Source organism: Leptonychotes weddellii, chromosome 1 (assembly GCF_054177405.1).
Source record: "Leptonychotes weddellii isolate Sample4059 chromosome 1, ASM5417740v2, whole genome shotgun sequence".
In the NCBI taxonomy this organism is placed as follows: domain Eukaryota; kingdom Metazoa; phylum Chordata; class Mammalia; order Carnivora; family Phocidae; genus Leptonychotes; species Leptonychotes weddellii.
This window is the reverse complement of record NC_138369.1, coordinates 91,801,315-91,821,850: the sequence shown is the minus strand read 5'-3', so window position 1 is coordinate 91,821,850 and position 20,536 is coordinate 91,801,315. Positions and strand designations below refer to the sequence as shown.

General features: G+C 39.8%; 2 protein-coding genes across 6 annotated transcripts in view; one reads left to right on the top strand and one right to left on the bottom strand.

Moving 5' to 3' along the window:
- Positions 1–20,536, bottom strand: part of MED12L (mediator complex subunit 12L) — a 322,844-nt gene that overhangs the window by 170,665 nt on the left and 131,643 nt on the right. The window lies entirely within an intron of this gene.
- Positions 1–20,536, top strand: part of P2RY14 (purinergic receptor P2Y14) — a 49,796-nt gene that overhangs the window by 17,596 nt on the left and 11,664 nt on the right. Inside the window, exon 1 of one of the 3 annotated variants that reach the window (XM_006746662.3) lies at positions 11,100–11,574. The exons of 1 other annotated variant lie outside the window; for it this stretch is intronic. The gene's annotated coding sequence lies outside the window, so the exon portion shown is untranslated. Of the gene's footprint in view, positions 1–11,099; positions 11,575–11,783; positions 12,194–20,536 lie in introns of those variants that run through there. One more of the 3 variants, XM_031017454.2, reaches the window with a different exon arrangement.

Below are 20,536 nucleotides of genomic sequence, written 5' to 3'. Positions count from 1 at the left end.
ATGCAGTGAGCCTAAACTGTAAGCCGAGACTCTTTAAACTTTTGTTTGGAAAAGCGATGTGTTCTTTTCAGTGGCTGGTGAAAGACTCCTCCTAAAGACTAGCACAGAGTATTTATACACAGAAGATGCTCAATACGTTGGCTCATAGCCGATGCCAATCCTCTCCCACAGCAGCATTAACTGCAAAGAAAGACAGGGTAGAGCCTGTTGGTCTTGAGGCTCATTTTAAGGCTTCAGATTAAGTCCTGTGCTTTCAAAGATTTTAGGTATTCAAAAGTTCTATTTTGTCTAGGGGTCCCTGGGTGGCTCAGTTGGTTAAGTATCCGACTCTTGATTTCTGCTCAGGTCTTGATCTCAGGGTTGTGAGCTCAAGCCCCATGTCATTAGACTCCACATTGGGTGTGGAGCCTACATTTAAAAAATAAATAAATAAATCCTATTCTGTCTATACAAAGTGTGACTAAGGTCTTAGAGTAAACATATTTATCGGTTTGTCTAGGGCAGTCCCAGTTCACTCCTGCAGACCCAATGTAATTATAATTAACACTCTGTTTCACTCTCAAAAGTGTCTCAACTTAAATAATAAATTATAAGATCATCCTAATCAAATCTGTTTTGGCTAAGCCTTCAGTAAATGAAATCTCTTCAGAAGTATTTCCTGCAATGATGTACTTCAGGTTAGAAAATTTCTCCTCAACTCTTAAAGGTAATAAGAAAAAAACCTATCACAGTTTGAAAGGAGAGCCTATTTCTGAAAGAAAGCCAGATGTTCATAACACATCACCAAGCACACTGGTCTCAATTCACTGGTTTTGAATTACTAAAATATTTAGGAAACCCATGGTTGCAACTTGTGGGATAGGCTCATTCTACAACAAATACATCTTCTAGAATGATATGTTTTTCAAACTGCATTCCTTAACCATAGGGAATCACAGACATATTGTAGGGGCAATGGTAGAGAATGAACAGGTAGGCTAACTCTTACCCCCATCTCTGTCTGCAAAGATATACTTAGATCTATTTTATCCACTAGGATTCTATTTAAGATTTCAAAAGAAAAACTGTAGTCTGCTGCTCAAACCAAACAGAAAACTATGCACGCATACACAGTTTTAGAGCATGTTGCTAGAACCAGAGTCTAGACAAACATTTTAGAAGGACGCTGCAAGAAATACCAAAAAAAAAAAAAAAAAAAAAAGCTGAACATTTTAAGGAGGAAAGGATCTCAGGTAACCCAATATGCTCATTAAAACTGAGGCAATGGGGAGGGGAAGGGCACCTGGCTGGTTCAGTCAGTGGAACATGCGACTCTTCATCTCAGAGTCCTGAGTTTGAACCATATGTTGGGTGTGGAGCCTACTTAAAAAGAATAAAAAACAAACAAACAGAAAACACATTCCTGAGGCATTAACTGAGCCATTGAGCATATGAGTAAAAAGTCTATTATCACAGTATCATCTCCATCCTCTCTGCCCACTTTTGTCCACCCTTCCCCCAAAGCCCCCCAACCCTTACCACTTACATGAAGTGTTCAGGTCCTCTTTGCACAATCTCTAAATGATAATGCAACTAGAGAACACGGTTGGATGCCCCAGGAATCAAAATGCTAGCGCCTGTTTCTAAAATATGCCTATTGGGAGGGGTGGGGTTGAGCAGAATACAATTACCTTAATTTGAAAAAATCAATAAAAATAGTACTAGACTTTATTAGCTATACTTTGTGACACAAACTGTGCATTCCACGTTTACCATTTCACCTAACTCACTCAGCAACCCAGTCAGGGAGGAGCCATTATCAGTACCGTTTCAGAGGTGGTAAAGGGGAAGAACAGCACAGATGCACCTGACTCCAGAGCTCCTTGTCCACACCTTCTCTACCTTGCAGGGGACAGACTCAAAGACTTGTCCCAAAAAACTCTAAAATTACCGAAGCTTAGGGGCAGTCGGTTAAGCGTCTGCCTTCGGCTCGGGTCATGACCTCAGGGTCCTGGGATCGAGCCCCCGCATCGGGCTCCCTGCTCAGCGGGAAGCCTGCTTCTCCCTCTGCAACCGCCGCCCCCCCCCCACCCCGCTCTTGCTCTTGCTCTCTCCCCCCTCCACGCGCTCTCTCTTGTTCGCTCGCTCTCTCCCCGAGCCCTCTCTCTCTCTCTCGCTTGCTCACTCTCTCTCTCTCTAATAAATAAATAAAATCTTAAAAAAAAAAAAACACCTGAAGCTTATCAGTTTTTGATGCTAGATCTAAAGTGAACAAGGGTGGAAATAAAAAGTTCCACAACTTCCTCAGGATGTGTCACAGCTCTGAAGATTACTAGTCATTAATGAAAACTCTCATTCTCCTGCTTCAAGGGGCACACTGGAACTTGACCCAGGGCCAATCCAGACTGTACTGCATTAATCAGTCTTTCATTCCTCCTTCGAGAAGACAACAAGAAATTTTCTTCACCTGTTTACAAGCAGCACACATAATGGAACCTACTAAAAATGTTTGTGTCAGCAAAGCCAACGAACAAAACTAAAGAAAGTGGTAACATTTCATTACGAATAATGATTGTGAGGCTCTGGAGTGTTTGATTACCTGTCTGAGCTAGCTACCATGTAGCTTCCAGATCTTTCTGATCCATTGCAGGGTGGCCTTTAGCAGTATAAGAACTCCCACTTTGTGCCTCTGAATGACAACGCCTCCTAAAAGTCGGCCTATAAATGCCTCGGAGCACCACAAAGACCCACAGACTGGAACAGTATGGGTACCGGGTCTGCGCCTTCACTAACTTACAGTTCATAAAAAATAAACAGAGTCAGTTTCATGCCAGAAAACCTGAACTTGAGGCCAAAACAAATCGATTTTTATGTTGTCTCCATACAAAATGAGAGGAAAGGTGGGAAAGGAAGCAGCAAATATTAGTTACCATTCAACTGCTATAGCATAGAAAAGAACACTGGCATTTGAAATTTGTGTGAATCTCATCTACGCCAAATGGTCCAGATGACACTGAACAACAGTCTGAATAGAGGCCAGAGGAAAATTATGGTAAGACACAGATCCATAAATATTATAGTTAAGCTCAATTTCAAAATCATCCTTTCTCTAAACAATCCTTACCTTTTAGAGATAGTAAGAAACCCCCTAAAATCAAGTCTCCTTCAAAAAATGTTTTTAATTCTCCATCAAGGAAATAATACTTATGGAAGGCAACATTAATCTTACTCTTCTATGTGCCAGGCATACAACAAATATTTTGAAGTAAATATATTTGCCTTTGTATAGATCATTCCAAGGAAGAGACTTCTGAGACCCAGAGAGGTGAAGTAATGTGCCCAAGGCTACACAGTTAGTATGTGCCTAAACCAGCGTTCTAACTTTTACTCCAGAGACCCCAGTCTCAATTGATCAGACATGCTGGCTCTCATGTTCCCAGGACTACAGGTCAACAAATGTTTCAACTGCCTGAAAGAAAACTTTACAATGGCAAGATCCTATAAATATTTAAACTAAATACAACATTGCAATTGGCATACAGTAGAAAAGGGATTAAAATAAAGCTGTAGAACAAACCATGAGAGACTATGACTCTGAGAAACAAACTGAGGGTTTTAGAGGGGAGAGGGGTGGGGGGATGGGTTAGCCTGGTGATGAGTATTAAGGAGGGCACATATTGAATGGAGCACTGGGTGTTATATGCAAACAATGAATCATGGAACACTACATCAAAAACTAATGACGTACATAACGTAATAAAATAAAATTCAAAAAATAAATAAAAATAAAATAAAGTTGTAGCTACATCTACAAGTCTCTTCCTTGGAATGATCTACAAATAAAGAAGCTACATTAACATGCCTTCCAGGCAAGGTCACTTAGAAACCATTCCAAACTTAACAGATCAAAAGGGTCTACAATCTCTCAAGCATTTTTTTTTAAAACCACACCATTTCTCCTATTTCAGAAGTGGTTGTATCATGTGCAGCTTTATTTTGTTTTTTGAAACTAAGTGCCTCCAATAGAGTGGTAAGCATCCTAACTCCTGGCAAACAGCCCAGACTTCATACATGGAGTTGATAAATAATATTTGGTTTGGCAAATGACAAGGAATCATTTAGCAAATTCAAACATTATGTGTTTCCCCTATGGCCAGCCCATTAAAAAAAAAAAACTAAGCCATTTCCCACAAAAGCCAGAATGGATTAATAACCAGTCAGCTGAACTAACAAAATAATTACAAAATACTCATTCACGTGACCTTTTGTTTTCCTTACCTGAGGAAAACTGTTTCCTGCCTCTCCTCTTACTTAGCTTCTCCAAGGCTTTAAAATGAGAGAGACTCATCTAGACATCAGGAAATAATAATTAGCATAATAAACTTTGTAGTCTTTCCTGCAGGGAAGCAATCTGATGGGATTCCTGGCAAGGGAGAGGCTTTAGGAACACATATTTTGTCTACGTTAATTAAAAACAGTGGAACCCTAAAAATTTCTTGAGTTGACAAGGGTGAAGAGCAGGGAGATAAAGGGGATTAAGAGATAAAAACTTGCAGTTATAAAATAAGTCACAGAGGCGCGCCTGGGTGGCTTAGTCGGTTAAGCTCAGGTCATGATCCCAGGGTCCTGGGATAGAGTCCAGGGTTGCCTGGCTCCCTGCTCAGCAGGAGGGCCTGTTTCTCCCTCTCCTCTGCCCCTCCCCCCTGCTTGTGCTCTGTCTCTGTCAAATAAATAAATAAAATCTTTACAAAAAATAAAAATAAAATAAGTCACAGAGATGAAAAGTACGGCATGGGGAATGCAGTCAATAATATTATAATAACATTTGTATGGAGACAAATGGGGACGACACCTAACATGGTGAGCACTAAGAAATGCATAGGATTGTTGAATCACTACATTGTACACCTGAAATTAATACAACATCATATGTTAACTAAACTTCAATTAGGAAAAAAGAAAGGAACAAAGAGACTGGGTGAGGTGAAGGGTGGGAAAGGAGACAGCCAGCTTCCTCGCCAGGGGCTTCAGGGAAGCCAGGCCCCAGACTAACCCACTCAGGAAGCATTCTATCAGCTGTGCCTGGCTTTAAAGGCGTGAGCTCACCAGGTTCCTGCTTCTTTCCTCCTGAGAATATGTTTAGAATTCAGCACTACTTTTCCCAGAGTTATGTATGGTCCTGTCATCTGAGAGAGCTTTCCTATAACCGCAGTCACCCGGTCGTTGAACCAAGAACCTACCCTTAAATTTGGATCTTTCCTTAGAAATCAACATTTATCAAAGCTGCAAAGCACAGCACTCCATTATCTACCATACATTCAATGACAGTACATTTTCAATAAAATTGTAAAGCGACACGTAGCCTATGATTATACTAAGAAGAGCCCCTGCCACTTACTGACCACCTATTTTGGCTTGGCACTACAGTAAGAAAATATACACTTCATTTAAAATGTCCAACAACTTTAATGAGGTAGGGGAACACCAGACCCTTTTTCTCTAGATTTAGAGAGATGACAGAACTTGCCCAAGGTCTCCTGGCTGATTAGAGGCAGCGCTCTCAAATATACCCAAATTTAATTTTCTAAATACATTCTGTGGGAAAGTGCAAAGAATCACAGATTAATCTAACTCTGACTCTGTCTCCACGCTGGACAAATCTGGGGTAATTTCTATCTTATTTTGTCCTGGATGGAACGCTAGCCAAAGATGGCCAAAGGTTTCATGTCAGGGGCCAGCTCTGACAGACTAAGACCCCTAGGGGAGGACTGGAAGGTTGCAGGAAAAAGGGCTGTGTTCAGTTACAGGCATCTGTGAAAGGTACTGGTGTGGAGATGCTCAGCCACCGGGCACTCACACCCCACAGCCTTACGTGAAGCATCATGTAACCACCATGGACTTTCTCTCTACAGGGTGCTCATTATCTAGATACCCTCCCCTTTCGAACACAAGTTTAGGTAGATATTTAAGTCTACTGTCACACACGAGGGTTACCAATTAGTATGACAGACTAGGATACTCCCCAGAATAGGATTCTTAACAACAAATGAGAGTCACTGCCTTCCTCCCACATCCCGTCAGCTATCTGTTAGGTTTTTTTCCTCAGATTGGGTCTTCTTACATGAACTTGGTCTCCCAACAGTCTCTTCAGCTCCACAAGCCAAACCCCAGTCTTCCTATTTAGGACTCAGCAGCTTTTGTGTTCTAAATATTGTCTTTATTTTTAAATGAATAAAACCAAGAGCCTTGCTTATCAAACATAAAATAAGGCTTCTGGGAATATCAAAAAACTACAGCAAAGTAAAGGAAAAGAACTTAAGGCTTTCCACAGCAGATAAGCTTCAACTAGAAGAATTTTGGAAGGATGTATATATTATGTACGTGATTTTTCCAAGATAGCAGTAACTACTAAATAAGTTGCCAAGGGATGCGTGGGTGGGCTCAGTTAAGCATCCAACCCTTGGTTTTGGCTCAGGTCATGATCTCAGGGTCGTGAGATCAAGCCCTGCATCCGGCTCCACGGCTTAAAGCAGAGTCTGCTGGAGACTCTTTCACCCTCTGATCTTCCCGCTCATGCGCTGTCTTAAATTTAAAAAAAAAAAAAAGTGCCAAAAACAAAATGCCTAAAATAGATAAGGTGAAAGGTCTTTCCAGTGAAATATAACAGGAAATTATTAAGAACAAGCAACTGTCCACAGATATTTCCTCTGTTGAGCTATAACGCTACTAAGTATCTACCCAGCAAAACTTGTATACATTCACGCACACCTGGACTTTACATATTTCTCTAAATGCAGCTGTTGGCAAAAATACTTTTTTTTTTTTAAAGATTTTATTCATTTATCTGACAGAGAGAGAGAGCACACAAGCAGGCAGAGCGGCAGGCAGAGGGAGAGGGAGAAGCAGGCTCCCCACTGAGCAGAGAGCCGAACATGGGGCGCGATCCCAGGGTCCTGGGATCATGACCTGAGCCGAAGGCTCAACCGACTCTCAACCGACCCTCAACCGACTAAGCCACCCAGGCGCCCCAGCAAAAATACTTTTAAACGTATTCATACACATACAGCTAAGAACTGGACTAAATAAGGTTTGGCTCAAATTATAACATTGAAGTGATGATGAGAGCTAACATTTATATAGCATGTGGACATATCTTAACTAACTGAAAATGGGAAAATGGGCAGCCTGAATCGTGAGGGAAGCCTGACCATTAGACCAATAGGACACAGTTTCTCCTGGTCACTAGAGCAGCCTGAGGAATTGCAATCCCTTTCAAAGCATGTGATGAGCCTCAGCCATAAATGATATTTACATAGCTCTCATTATATGAATAAGTGATACTGATTTATCCAGAGATTGTAAACATAATTACCTGGGTGAGGAGAAGTGCTGAAAAGGGAGCTGAAACTTCATCTTCCATACAAAGAAGTCAACAGATTCTACTAAAAGCCAAGAACTGTCACTTATGTAAAAATACAAGGGTTAATACCTAAAAATAATAGCTACAAAGTGAAAAAGGTAGCCACTGGGACATAGGAAAACATCAAGGATGGTCATTTTTTATTATGAGATTTATAAAAATATTTGATTTCTTCAAGTACACAAATAAATGCATGACTTTGATAAAAATTTTAAATTAGTTTCATTTAAACTAAATAAGTACACACATACATACATAAAGTGCTGTCTAAATTGCTTAGGCTAGGACAAAAAGAAGGAAAAATAATGGAGGTCCTCATTGATTATATACAGTCACCTTTTTGTACCTAAAAGACCTTCCTTTTTCAGTGAGCTGGAGTTTTAGAAAGCGAGAGGTCTATGGATTGCTAAGCAAAAGGGTAATAATGTGCCAAGCACAGGAAGCCAGCCTGGACAGCCTTGCAATATGGGGTGACAAAAGCTGCAGAAAAATCACCTGCCCTCCTGGCCGACAGGTCAAGTGACTCCATGAATAACAGACTCAGGGAACATCGGCAAAAAACTCACCTTTCCCCAAAACCAGGTGAGACAACCACTACCATCTGTGATACAGTAGAAGGTCTGAGAAGTGGCCTACTCAGAATTCAAATTAAGCCATACAGGAATTCAGAGAGGAGGTAACCATTCATTCATCCTTAGTGGTAAGATAAGGAAAAGCTCCATAAACGGTGGAGCCTGAGCTGGGCTTTAAGGGATGCACAAGAGTTCAACAGGTAGAGATGGAAGACACGATCTGTTTCAGGACGAGGAAATAATAGCCTGACATAGCCGGAGGTGAAAAAATAAAACAGATGATGTGTTTGGAGATGGGACATGGTCTAAGCCACATCAAAATGCACATCACATGCTGTCATTGCCTCAAGTGGAAAATGTGGGGACGGGTGGGGGACTCCTGGGACAGTTCAGTGGTTTCTGTCAGAGTACAAGACTACAGACATGATTAACTTAAATAAAATAAAAAGTGATGTGTTTCTAAAATTAACTAGCTGATGAGAATATGCCTCCTGTGTCTGCTTAGGACAGACTGAGATTTAGCTCATTACTCACGTCATGCCTGTCATGACCCCAAGTTTCCCTAAGGCCTTAGCTTTGTGCTAGTGAATTCCACCAATACTTTCTCCTTATAATTCCCCAAGAGTATGGAACTCATAGACTTAGAGATTTAGGTTTCAAGTACCTTCAATTCTCCCTTCAACTTACAAATGGAATACCATTATAAATGGACAAATTCCTTTAAAAAAATATTTTCCCCCCTTTGGCATTTTCACGTAATAGATGTTCCTTCCAAAACTGCAATCATGGGGTGCCTGGGTGACTCAGTTGGTTAAGTGTCCAATTCTTGATTTCATCTTGGGTCATCATCTCAGGGTTTGAGATCACTGGGGGTCAGGCTCCATGCACGGTGGGGAGTCTGTCTGAGGTTCTCTCCCTCTGCCCCTCCCACGACTCACGCGAGCACGTATTTGCACGCTCACATTCGTGTGCGCTCTCTCTCTCAAATAAATAAATCAATCCTGGGGCACTTGGGTGGCTTAGTCAGTTAAGCGTCCTTTTGATTTCGGCTCAAGGTCATGATCTCAGGGTCATGGAATCAAGCCCTTCATCAGGCTCACGCTCAGCGCAGAGTCTGCTTGAGACTCTCTCCCTCCCGCCCACCTCCAACCCTGCTCACACTCTAAATAAATAAGTAGAGATTCTCTCTCTCTCCCTCCCACAAAAAATAAATAAAAATCTTTTTAAAAATTTTTTTAAAAAACCTTCAATCATAAATTGAACCAAATGTGATCCACATAGCCCCAAGTACTGGTTTTGGTTAAAATATATACATATGACTCAAGGTTTCTATGTATCTGAGCAAGTTGTAGCAGTTGCCACACTATAAACTTATTCCTCCCCATCAAATTGAATATTTACAAAATCAGTTCATTTTTACATACAAATCATAAGCCTTCAAAAATAAAAGCCTATTAAATTTTACTCTGCCCTTTATCAATGTTTACAAGTCTCATTTATGAAACACAAGTAAATCTTAGAAGAAAAAAAAAATTACGAAACCAACACATCCTTACTTTTGTGTTAATTCCGTGAGTAAAAATGGTAGGTGCTGAAGATACAAAACTGACAAGATATTGCCCTGCCTTCATCAGCTCCCGATCTAGTTGGGAGAAACAAAGAGAAGACCATTAAAGAGCACAGGTAAAGAATTCAATTATACCCCAGGGCCCTTTCAGCACCAGCCTACAGAAGGTGACCAATAAATAAGAGCTGACTGATTAAACAGATGGATGTAAGAATAGCTTGGTGGAAGGATCAATAGTATTTTTGGCTAACAGAAAAGAGGGTAAGTGGGCCAAACAGCATCTGAAAGCAGTGCTTCTGCAGGTATAAGAAATAGTCAGGATAAATTGAACTCAGACAAATTTACTAAATAGTTATGTCATCATTTTAGTGCATTTTTAAAAATAAACACATGAAATCTAGAATTTCAAAGATACTTTTCCTTAGGATGAAGCCAAACATTTAGTTTTTTAGGATGACTCCATGAATTTTTAAAGCAGTTCAAATTCGGGATGATCCAGGAAAAAAGGAGAAAGGAGATATTCTAAGCAGAGGAAAAGGCATAAGCCCAAGCCAGGAGGCACGAACCATTGATATCGGCAAGGAGTTCAAACCAACGGACAGGCTGCAGGCAAAGCAGTGGTAGATGAGGACTGTCAAATCACAAAGCACTAGGTCTGCTAGATTCAACAGGATGAACTTACCTTGTACGGTGACAGGGACCCACATAAAGGACATGGCTATGCTTGCATTTTAGAGGGATCCCTCTCAGGGGTGAGTGGAGGGCAGACACTGGGGAGTCGACTGGAGTAGGGCTTAGTGGGAATCATAAAAAAGAAATATTTAGGTGTTTAAAAAAAATCATCAGGCTTTGCTGATTGACTGGGTATGAGCAGATGAGATCATGAAGGATAATTTGATGGTTTACAGCTTGGGTGACTAACAGACAGTAGTACCTGATAAAAGGGCTTAAGTCAAGGAAGAGCTTTGAGGGGTTTTGTTTTGTGTGATAATGATAATAAGCATGACTGATAATGAGCATACTATCCTAAAAGAAAGGGAAAGAAAGTGGTAAAATGAGTAAAGTTGATGATATAGGAGACTCGGGCCCCTTTCCTCCTGAGAGAGGTATTATGATAACATTAATCCAGAGTACTGTGTAAGAACAATGAGTCCCAGCAACAATATGTCAAATGAGGAAGAAATCCAGAAATGTGGGTCAAACAGGGTGCTCAGAAGCCAGATTTAAGAGGAGGGATAACCTGAAGAAAGATTAGAGTCACAGGAGCACCAATTCAAGGTTGGGAATGTGTCAACATAACAGCTAAAGTAGCCCAGGCCCTGTCAGTACACCCCCTAGAACTGGGTCAAGATGGAGTGGTCAGTCACCCATGTCTAACGGAGACAGCCTGGCCTTTCAGTCAAGACTGATCAAGACTCCCCTAGGTGACCCGCCTACCTGCACAGCCTTTCCCCTTCTTCCCCTGCTACTGGAAGTGGCAAATGTCCTGGTCTAATATGCTCTCAAATATTTCTCCATTTTCCAACAAGATTTAAGGAGTTAGTTGAAGCCATGTGAAGTACAATTTGAAAATACTTCCCAATAGACACAGAAGCTATTCTTAAAACAACTTCACAGGAAGAGGTCACAGCTAGGCATGGGAAAGATCTAGCCTCCTGCTGGCTGGAGCTCTCATTTGCTCCATTGCTCTCCTCTTGCTCTCTGAACCCAGTTTCACACCAGTCACTGTTTGGTCAAGCCTTGATAATCTGTAACCCTAAGCATAAATCATATCCAATTTATACAAGGACATAGTAGAGCTGGGCTCCGAAAGAGCACTGGACATCTGTCGTACTTGACATTCAAGTCTTTGGCTAGATGTCAACATTTCATAGAGTACTTTAAATGTTTTGGTCTGAGAGCTAATGCAGCATTTCCCACTGGTCAACACGAGCAGCCCAAGCAGAGAGCAAAGTCTATTTCCCTCAACATCAGATGTTACACTCAGTTGCTGATCCAATCTTTCCTACGGAAACGATAAGAGGCTGGAAAAACTGGTAAGTAAAAAAGGTCCATCCAATGCAGAGTATATTTAAAGAATATTTGTGATTCCAATGTGAAATGGCTGTTTGTGCTCGTGTTGTCCTAAATTCTTTTTTTTTAATGGATTAAATGATAAGGGACAGATTTACAGATGAGATTTGACTTTTCCAAATTCAAAAACTAAACTAAGTCTAATTAACTGTTCCCTGTCAATATTCCTTTTAATTGCATGGAGCAGGATTTTCTTCCACAGGCTCATGCATTAGGCTTTAAGAAATCACTGTTTTTTAAAAAATTTGTAAACTTATTGCTTGTACAACATAAGACAGTGTTCTCTGTGTGTGTGTGTTTGTGTGTGTGTGTGTGTGTGTGTGTGTGTATAGTGGGTTAAAATCAGTTTGGGATGCAGTAAGCAGTGCCGATATAGCTGGGCATGACGTAATCCTCAGAGCTAAGGGAGGTCAGTAACAAACTGAAATGCTGAAGAAAGAAAGACAAAATAGGTTTGGTTTAAGATCACAAATGGCCCCAACTCTGGAAAGACTGAAACCAAAGGTAAAATACTTCATGCAAGGAAGCATTTAAAGTCTTCTCTGAAACCTAAACGCCTGAACTACTTGTGTGGATTTAATGGTGAGTCACATTTGATTTTTAAAGGAAAGACACAGAAATTAAATAAGCCTCATAGTTGCTATTTTAGTTTTGTTTTTTTTTTTAATGTCTTAGGTTTGGCTTTTCATATCTTTGATTCTTCTGATTTCTTCCTCTGAGACTTCACCAACAATTTAAATATTAAGTATTCAGTGATTTTTTTAGTTTTAATTTGTGGATGACAAGGACAAAGAACAACTTGTGGAACTTATTTTTGTTTGTTTTTCTAAAATTGTATAGTAAATTTCATAAAGTCTACACTAACAGATAATTTTAAAATTTCATTTGTGCTTAGGATCCACTCTAGTATATTTCCTAGCAAAAAAGTTATTTAAGAGCCCTATTGGAGAAACTGTAAGAACACTGTAACTGGAAGAGGGCAGAGAGACAGGATCATTTATCAACCACAAGGGCCTCTCCACTCTGCCAGGAAAAATGTCTTAAAAATCACAAAATTTAGTATTTTTAAAAAGCGATGAGTCTTCTTAACCAATGATTCTCTAAATGTAAAAAAATGCAACCTCTTAAGTCTTAATTCATTTTTATACCTACCAACTTTTTTTAAGACTTTATTTATTTGACAGAGAGAGCGTGCGAGCACAAGCAGGGGGAGTGGCAGGCAGAGGGAGAGGGAGAAGCAGGCTCCCCGCTGAGCATGGAGCCTGAATGCGGGACTCAATCCCAGGACCCTGAGATCATGACCTGAGCTGAAAGCAGACGCTTAACCGACTAAGCCACCCAGGCACCCCACCTACCAACTTTCTTGCCAGTTTTCCCCACTTAAAGAGAGCATTCGTGGGAGAAAACCTCTCTATACACATCTTTAGTCCTCTTTCCATTCTAGAGGACTTTCCATATCAGACCGCCCATTACAGGGGAAGACACTTCTTCACCTTTAGTGCTTCTTCAACATACAACATTTCACTACTGGCAGGGATTACCACGTGTAATCAAGAAGAGTCTCAGAAAGAAAATCCAAAGTAAATGTTTGCTTTGAAAAACATAACCAAGATCTAGGCTTACTTACTTCTTGACATAAGCCCTATAATACAACAACAGATTTTTTTGTTAACCAATCATGTGTACTTTCACTAATAACCATTAAGTGTATTAGTACTAATCATATGAAATTTCCACTTTTGTAGGTTAAAAAAAAAAAAAAACAGCCAAATATTAGCAATTTTATATGACTCAATCTAATAGGAAAGGAAGAGAGACAGAGTCTCAAAAGGCAGCCCCAAAAGTCAAGTGGTGAGGAGAAAACCATTAATGGTATTTTACATAATTGTTATATGAAGCGAGATCCAGGACTTCTAATTAACAATTCCAAGTAACGAATCCCCATAGATACAGCCATCTGCTTTTAAAGGCTTTGCACATATATTATCAAAATTGGATGTTTCCAGCAGCCAAATTACACTGGGAAATGCTTCCTATTGTTGGCTCTGTTTTACCAGTTAGGAAGCTAGGGTCCAGGGAGGTTCATTGACTCGAACATGATAACACAGCTAATAAAGGCCAATGATGGGACTTCAAGGAAAAAGCCATCTGGCTTCAAATCCAGTACCCTCTCACCTATCCCATCTCTCTCTGACCTAACGAGATGAATGTGCCCCAAAAAACTGTAATTTATACATAAACACAAGTTGGAAATGCAAAAGTGTACAGAACTGCTCTGCCTCTTAACTTGCTTGCACAACAGTGGCAATAATCACATTGCATAAAACAGTCAATATTATGGGCACTCATTTTTATAGAGGCAATTTTATATGGTAGAAAAAGCAGGCCCTTTGCAGATAAACAGCTGAATTTGAATCTACTGTGACCTTGAGCTACGTTTCTTAGCTCTTTTGCCTCTATGATCTTCCTCTGTTCCATAACCCATAAAACATCATGATAAAGCTATCACCGCAAAGAGCTGCTAAGATACTAATGGAGACATGTTAGTATCTGACACAGAGCAGCTATTCAATAAAAATAGAATTCTCTCCCCCAACCTTGCTAATAACTTATTATGTCAGAGACAGTATACTGGCAAGATTAAAACCTCACAGGAAATTTCTTGAGTTAGTATCTGATACTCACAAGGCCAAATAAGAAATCGCAAAATAAGGTAGCATGAATACTTCTCCCAATTCACCTCCTAACATTTCAAGAGAAACCTGGGGATTGTGCCAGCACACAGGGTAGCAAGTATCTATCAACATATGTCCACTGAACACCAACTAACCGTAAGTGACATACACGGTAAATAAGCAGGCCAGTCCTTCCAGGCCAGACCAGTAAGCCTGACAGCTAGGGACCTGGTGATTGGGAACCCAGGGCCCTGAGCCCCACAGGTGGTAGTCCTACACAGAGAGAGGTGGGGAAAAGACATGAAGGTTATTATTTGCTTAATTCATATGTCTCATGGGTGGATGAATAACCAAATAGACAACCTTACCAAAAAACTCAAGAAAAAAGTGAAATGAAAGATAGCTGATCTGTAGGAGTTACAAAGATAGACTAGGAAGTTTTATATATTTTAAAATTTTAATTACTCTTCATAAAGGTCTGGTGTCCTTTTTTGGTATTTACAGTCTACATACTGTCATACTGTATATGTATAAATTAAGGCCTGACATCAAAATAAGCAAACTAACCCCCAAAAATCCTTATTAGAAAATATAGTAAAATATATCTTAGCCAGGAATTCTCAAACCTTTGGTTCTCAAGATCCCTTTCCCAATACTCAGAAGCCCGAAGAGCTTTTATTTGTGTAGGCTATATCTAGCCATATTTACTATATTAAATATTAAAATTGTTAAATTGATATTTATAAGTCAGTTTAAAAACAGTGCCAAATGTTAACATGAATAACACATTTTTTTTTTAAGATTTTATTTATTCATTTGAGACACAGAGATACAGATAGAGAGAGAGAGAGCATGAGCAGGGGGAGAGACAGAGGGAGAAGGAGAAGCAGGCTCCCCGCTGAGTCAGAAGCCCGATGTGGGGCTCGATCCCAGGACCCCGGGATCATGACCTGAGCCGAAGGCAGACGTTTAACCATCTGAGCCACCCAGGCGCCCATGAATAACACATTTTTTTGTGAAAAATAAATTATCAAAAAAAGTTTTAATTAGAAAGGTGACATTCTACGTTTTTGCATCTCTCTTTAACATCTGGACTAGATTCTCATATTCACTTCTACATTTGATCAGTTTCAAAAGGTAGTTTTAATTAAAGCATATTACAGAAAATCTAGTCTCACACAGATATGTAATAGGAAAAGGAAGAAGTATTTTAATAGCCTTCTGGATTTTTTCCTTTGGCACCACACCAAAACTCAAAAAGTGGTGGTTTCTTAAATGTTGTTTGCAGTGTAGAATCTAAATCCTCATCAATGAACATTCTTCTTACATTAAAATCCTTCAGTCTAACTTAGTCTCTGAATAAGCCTTTGATCTGTGCTAGATTTTATAACATCATAGAATCATCGGTCATTTGGATATGCACACTCAACGCAGAATTCATGCAGAATATACTCATTATATAAAAATCAAAAAATGACATTAATATTGGCACTGATCTCTAAGTACGGAAAGTGCTGCTATTTGTTTTCCTTGATGAAGGCTCACTTCATCCATTTTTTGAGAAAATGTCTGCCAGATATCCCAGTCTGAATTACTATAGTTTGTGTATCATTCTTTCAAGTAAAAACGGTGTTCCAGGAAAAAGCATCCAATTCAGCTCATGGCTCAATCACTCAAGTGTTGTTGCTCTAGACAACCATCATATCTGGCAAAAGCTTTAGGAACAATTCCTATTCTGTAATGCAAAATATTTAAGACACATATTTAAAGGGTAAGATTTAACCAAATTAACAATATACATTCCTTCATCGAGGACACTGAGCCTTTTCTTTTCCTGGTTACTGAGCACGCAGAGCAGTATATACAGTGACTACAGGACAGATGTGCACATGGCCTTGGTTGCTGCTAAAGTCCTAGCAGGTTTGTTTTACATACCACGGCTTTTGCACCATTCATACAAATGTCAGCATAATAAGTTTAAAAAGGCAAATAATATGTTACTATTCTTTGAAAGATGGGTTGATTTTCAATGCCCGCCTGAAAGGGTGTCAAGGACCCCCAGGGACCTAACAGGCCATACTGTGAGAACTATTAGTTTAGACTTTGAGATAGAAAAATTTTCTTTTGATACAAAAAACACTAACTCAAAAAAAAAAAAAAAAGCAATGACTATATTAAAATCAGTAACTTTTGTTTATCAAAATAAATCTTTAAAAGTGAAAAGACAAGTTACAATCTGGGAAATGTGATTCGCCATATATACACCCAACAAAGCAGATATCAACAATATTTGAAGAATTTTTACAAGTCAATGATAGCATAAACAACCCAACAGAAAAATGAGAAAGTATGACTTGACATTTCATGGAAATAACTTATTATATGACGAGATGCCCATATCATCAGTTATCAAGGAAACGCAAATCAAGACCACAATATAATATCATGTCACAAACAAAACTTTAAAAATCTGGGAATATGAAATGTTGAAGAGGATTTGTAACCACAAGATCATTACACGTTACTGATAGTATAAATTGGCACAACCACTTTGGAACATAGTTTGGCACTGTTTCCATTATTTTAACATTCATATACCCTATGAATCGGCAATTTAACTTCTAGATTTATACCCACAGGAAAATCTTTCACATGGTCATCAAGAGACAATATGGATATACATCTCAGCATAGTTTACATGGGCAAAAACCTGGAAACACCCCAAATACAGGAAACTGAGTGAATGAACTAAAATGATCAGACAATGGAATGTTATAGTCATCAAGACAAACGAATGATAGCAATACGCAATAATATGGATAATATTGGGTATTATATAGTTAAGTTGTTAAAAGATTACATATGGCCTTTTAAAAAAACACACACAATTTCAGACACATACATACCACAGATACACACTTTTAGGAAACATATAGACATTACAGAACACTATAAAACAAGACAGCAGGAGAATGAAGAAAATAGGATTCAGGATACATGATGGCCAGAGAGGGGATGTGGGAAAGAGGACAGAGCATTCAGCTACATGCAGCTTATTACTGTCTTGCCTTTTGTTTCAGTTATTGAGTTTAAGGAAAATTATTAACATGATTAAGAATAACAGAATTAAACCTTTTAAATAAAGTCAAACTTGCATCAACTTTGCATAAGAATATTTCATAAATTAAAGATTATGGTTGATCCAATTTTATGCACCAAAGATTTTAAAAGATACCTATACATTTTAACCTACAGCACAGAAATTGTAAAACTTTAGAGGTTCTAAACACACTCATCATTTGACAGGTAAGTAAATCAACTCCTGAGTTTGACCAAAATTGTACAGATATTCACTCATAAATTCACTATCTATTGAACTTCTACTGTATGCCAGACACTAATTTAGCAGTGAGCAAGAGAATTAAGTCCTGTTCTCACGAAGAGAATGAAGTCCTTTAAGGGGGTGATGGAGACAATAAATTGAAAAATAACTATTATTTTAAATAATAAAGACAGCTATAAGGAAAATAAAAGCTGGTGAGGGGCTTGAGGGTGCTGGGTAGGAGGTTGGCTGCATCAGATGTCATGAACAGAAAAGGCCTCTCTGAGAAGGTGGTATTTTAACGCAGACCAACCAACTTGAGGCAGCCTCACTAAGATGCTAGAGACCGACAACCACAGCCAGAGGCCGGGGCTCTGAGTACCTCTGCCCCGGTAAGTTTTAGATCTTTATAGAACTGGGCTTCAACATCACTGCAGGGACAATGTGAAAGCAAATTCACCTGGGTATTCCTGCTAGTCCTAACACAGTGCTTTACAGAACTCAGGTGGTAATATCTGCAGAACCTTGCCGATAGCCCCCACCAGTTTACAAAGGACCAGCCTTTCGGGATTTATTGGGACAGGGGAAAAAACATGTACCTGGCTCAGAGCTTTGCTGGGCACTGGGTGACAGACAAAGAAAAGTTCAAGGGGATAGCTAGGCAGTTAAGCTTTTGCTTTTACTTTCCGTTTTTGTTCGACTGGGCCAAAATATCTAAGTAGCACAATAATCTACATTTATAATGAATATTGGTTTACTTGCCAAAGGCACCAAATATCCGCTGTTTTGCCTTCCCCAGGCCACCGCCCCCCCCCCCCGCCAGACACACAAACACACCTGCACTTTTTCCACAAGCTAATCATGTCAGTGACATCCAAGAGACGGAAGAAAGCTTGCCAGCACTTCTGCTGCTGCAGGCTGGACAGACTTATAAGTACGAGTCACAGAGCTGGGGAGAGGCCTCTGTTCCCCACCAGGAGAGCATCAGCGGACTGTGGCTGAGAAACCTGGGAGCAGGACCAGCTATAACACAAGATACACTGACGCTGTATCTGCCAGGTGTCTCCCAGCCACCTCCTAAAGCAGAGGCCTAAAACCAAGGCAAGACCAGACAGGTTAAACGCTCCAGTCAGTGAGGGCTCGGAGGAGCTGGGTCTCAGCGCAGGTGCTCTGGTTTCTACCTCAGAAACTTGCTCAAGCCACTAAGCTCCCTTCACCTGCTTTCTTCCTGTGCAATTTAAGGATGTTTTGGGTCATTCATCAGAAATTTATACAATTCCTCCTATGCACCATTTGCCAGGTCAGGTGAAAATACAAAGCTCTCTCTCCATGCAGAACAAACAATCCAACAAAAACAAGTCTTTCCAACAGAAAACAATACTCCCTAGCAATTAACCCTTCAGAATGACACTGACCTGGATTCAAATCTCAGTTCTACAACATACTAGTTGTAACACGGTGGACAATTTATTCAAGCTCTTTTGACATCAGTTTCCTCAACTATAAAGCGGGATTATTTTTTATTTTATTAGAACTACAAGAGGATTTATTTAAAAGTGCATAGCTGTAGTTTGTTCATTTTCACGGCTGCATAAAATTTCACTAAGTTTTTCTTCTTCTACCCATTCTCCTATCAATAATCCTTTGAGCTAATGCCCACATTTTTGCTATTACCACTGTTTCTACGAGCATCCTTGTACATGTTCCTTGGTATACTTCTGTAAGAGTTTTCTAGGGCATATACCTAGGAATTAAAATGTTTAGCTGCAGGGTGAGTGAATGTTCATCTTTTCCAAATACTTCCAATTCCTTTTCTAAAGTGATAAACTTTAGAAATGTAATGCTGAGCTGGGGATTTTTAAAAAGTCCTGGAAGACGACACACAGCATGAACAACTTTACAATGGAATGTATGTTCATATGGATTAAAATCATCTATTTTCAAAGGGCAGAAATGAAGAACACAAAACTCAAGACAGGGTTACCTCTGGGCAGAGGGAGGCAGACAGCCAGGGAGGAGCACAGAGGGAGATGCAGGAGGACTGGTGGGGTTCTGGCTCTCAGCTCGGCGCTGTGTTCCTTTTACTGTGCTTTTTACCTTAGGTTACATAAATTCTTTTCAAAGTATGGAATATTCCATGAAAAAGAAATAATACTTTTAAAAGCAATTAGCATTGCCTGTGTCCCATACAAGGTAACGTTCCCAATGAACGGCAGTAATTGCTATAAAATGTGAGGAGACTGAAAGGGATGATAAGACACGGTGACAGTTCAATGCAGGCCATGACTAACTCAGTTGATGGAAAAGCTCCTCCCTATGGCGGTGAAGCCACCTGGCTCCTCAAATTCCAGGGCTGTGAGTGACCCAGAACTGCAGAAAATGGAGGTGCACCGTGCAAAGGGGAAGGAGATGAGGCAGCTCAGGTTCCAGAAGCACCAGGCACTGAGCTCTAAGGGGGAAGGATGGATCACAACACCAACAACGCTGCCTGCTAATAAGCGCCCAAGGAATAGATGATAGATAAAAGGCAAAGCTTGCTTTATTGATGATGATTTTAAGCAGCATTCTAAACAAAGATTATTTTGGCTGGAAAGAGAAAGGAAGATGGCAAAGAATAGAATAAGATGAACCAATTTAAGAATTGGCAGAGAAGCTCCCCAAGGTGACTGAGAAGAACAAGTAAGTAGGGTAACAGAGAAGTCTAAGAGACTGTTAAGCACCTACTATAGGTCAGGCACTGAGCTCAGGACTCTTCTCTCAAAACACACACACACACATATAATACATGCATATATGCACATACATACACACGTGTATGCACATATGTGTATACACTGTTCTGTTCTGTTCTTCTACTGATCTATTTTGAAAATGTGGTGCAGGCAATTATGACCCGTCCGTCCTAAATACTTCAATATGCATCTCTGG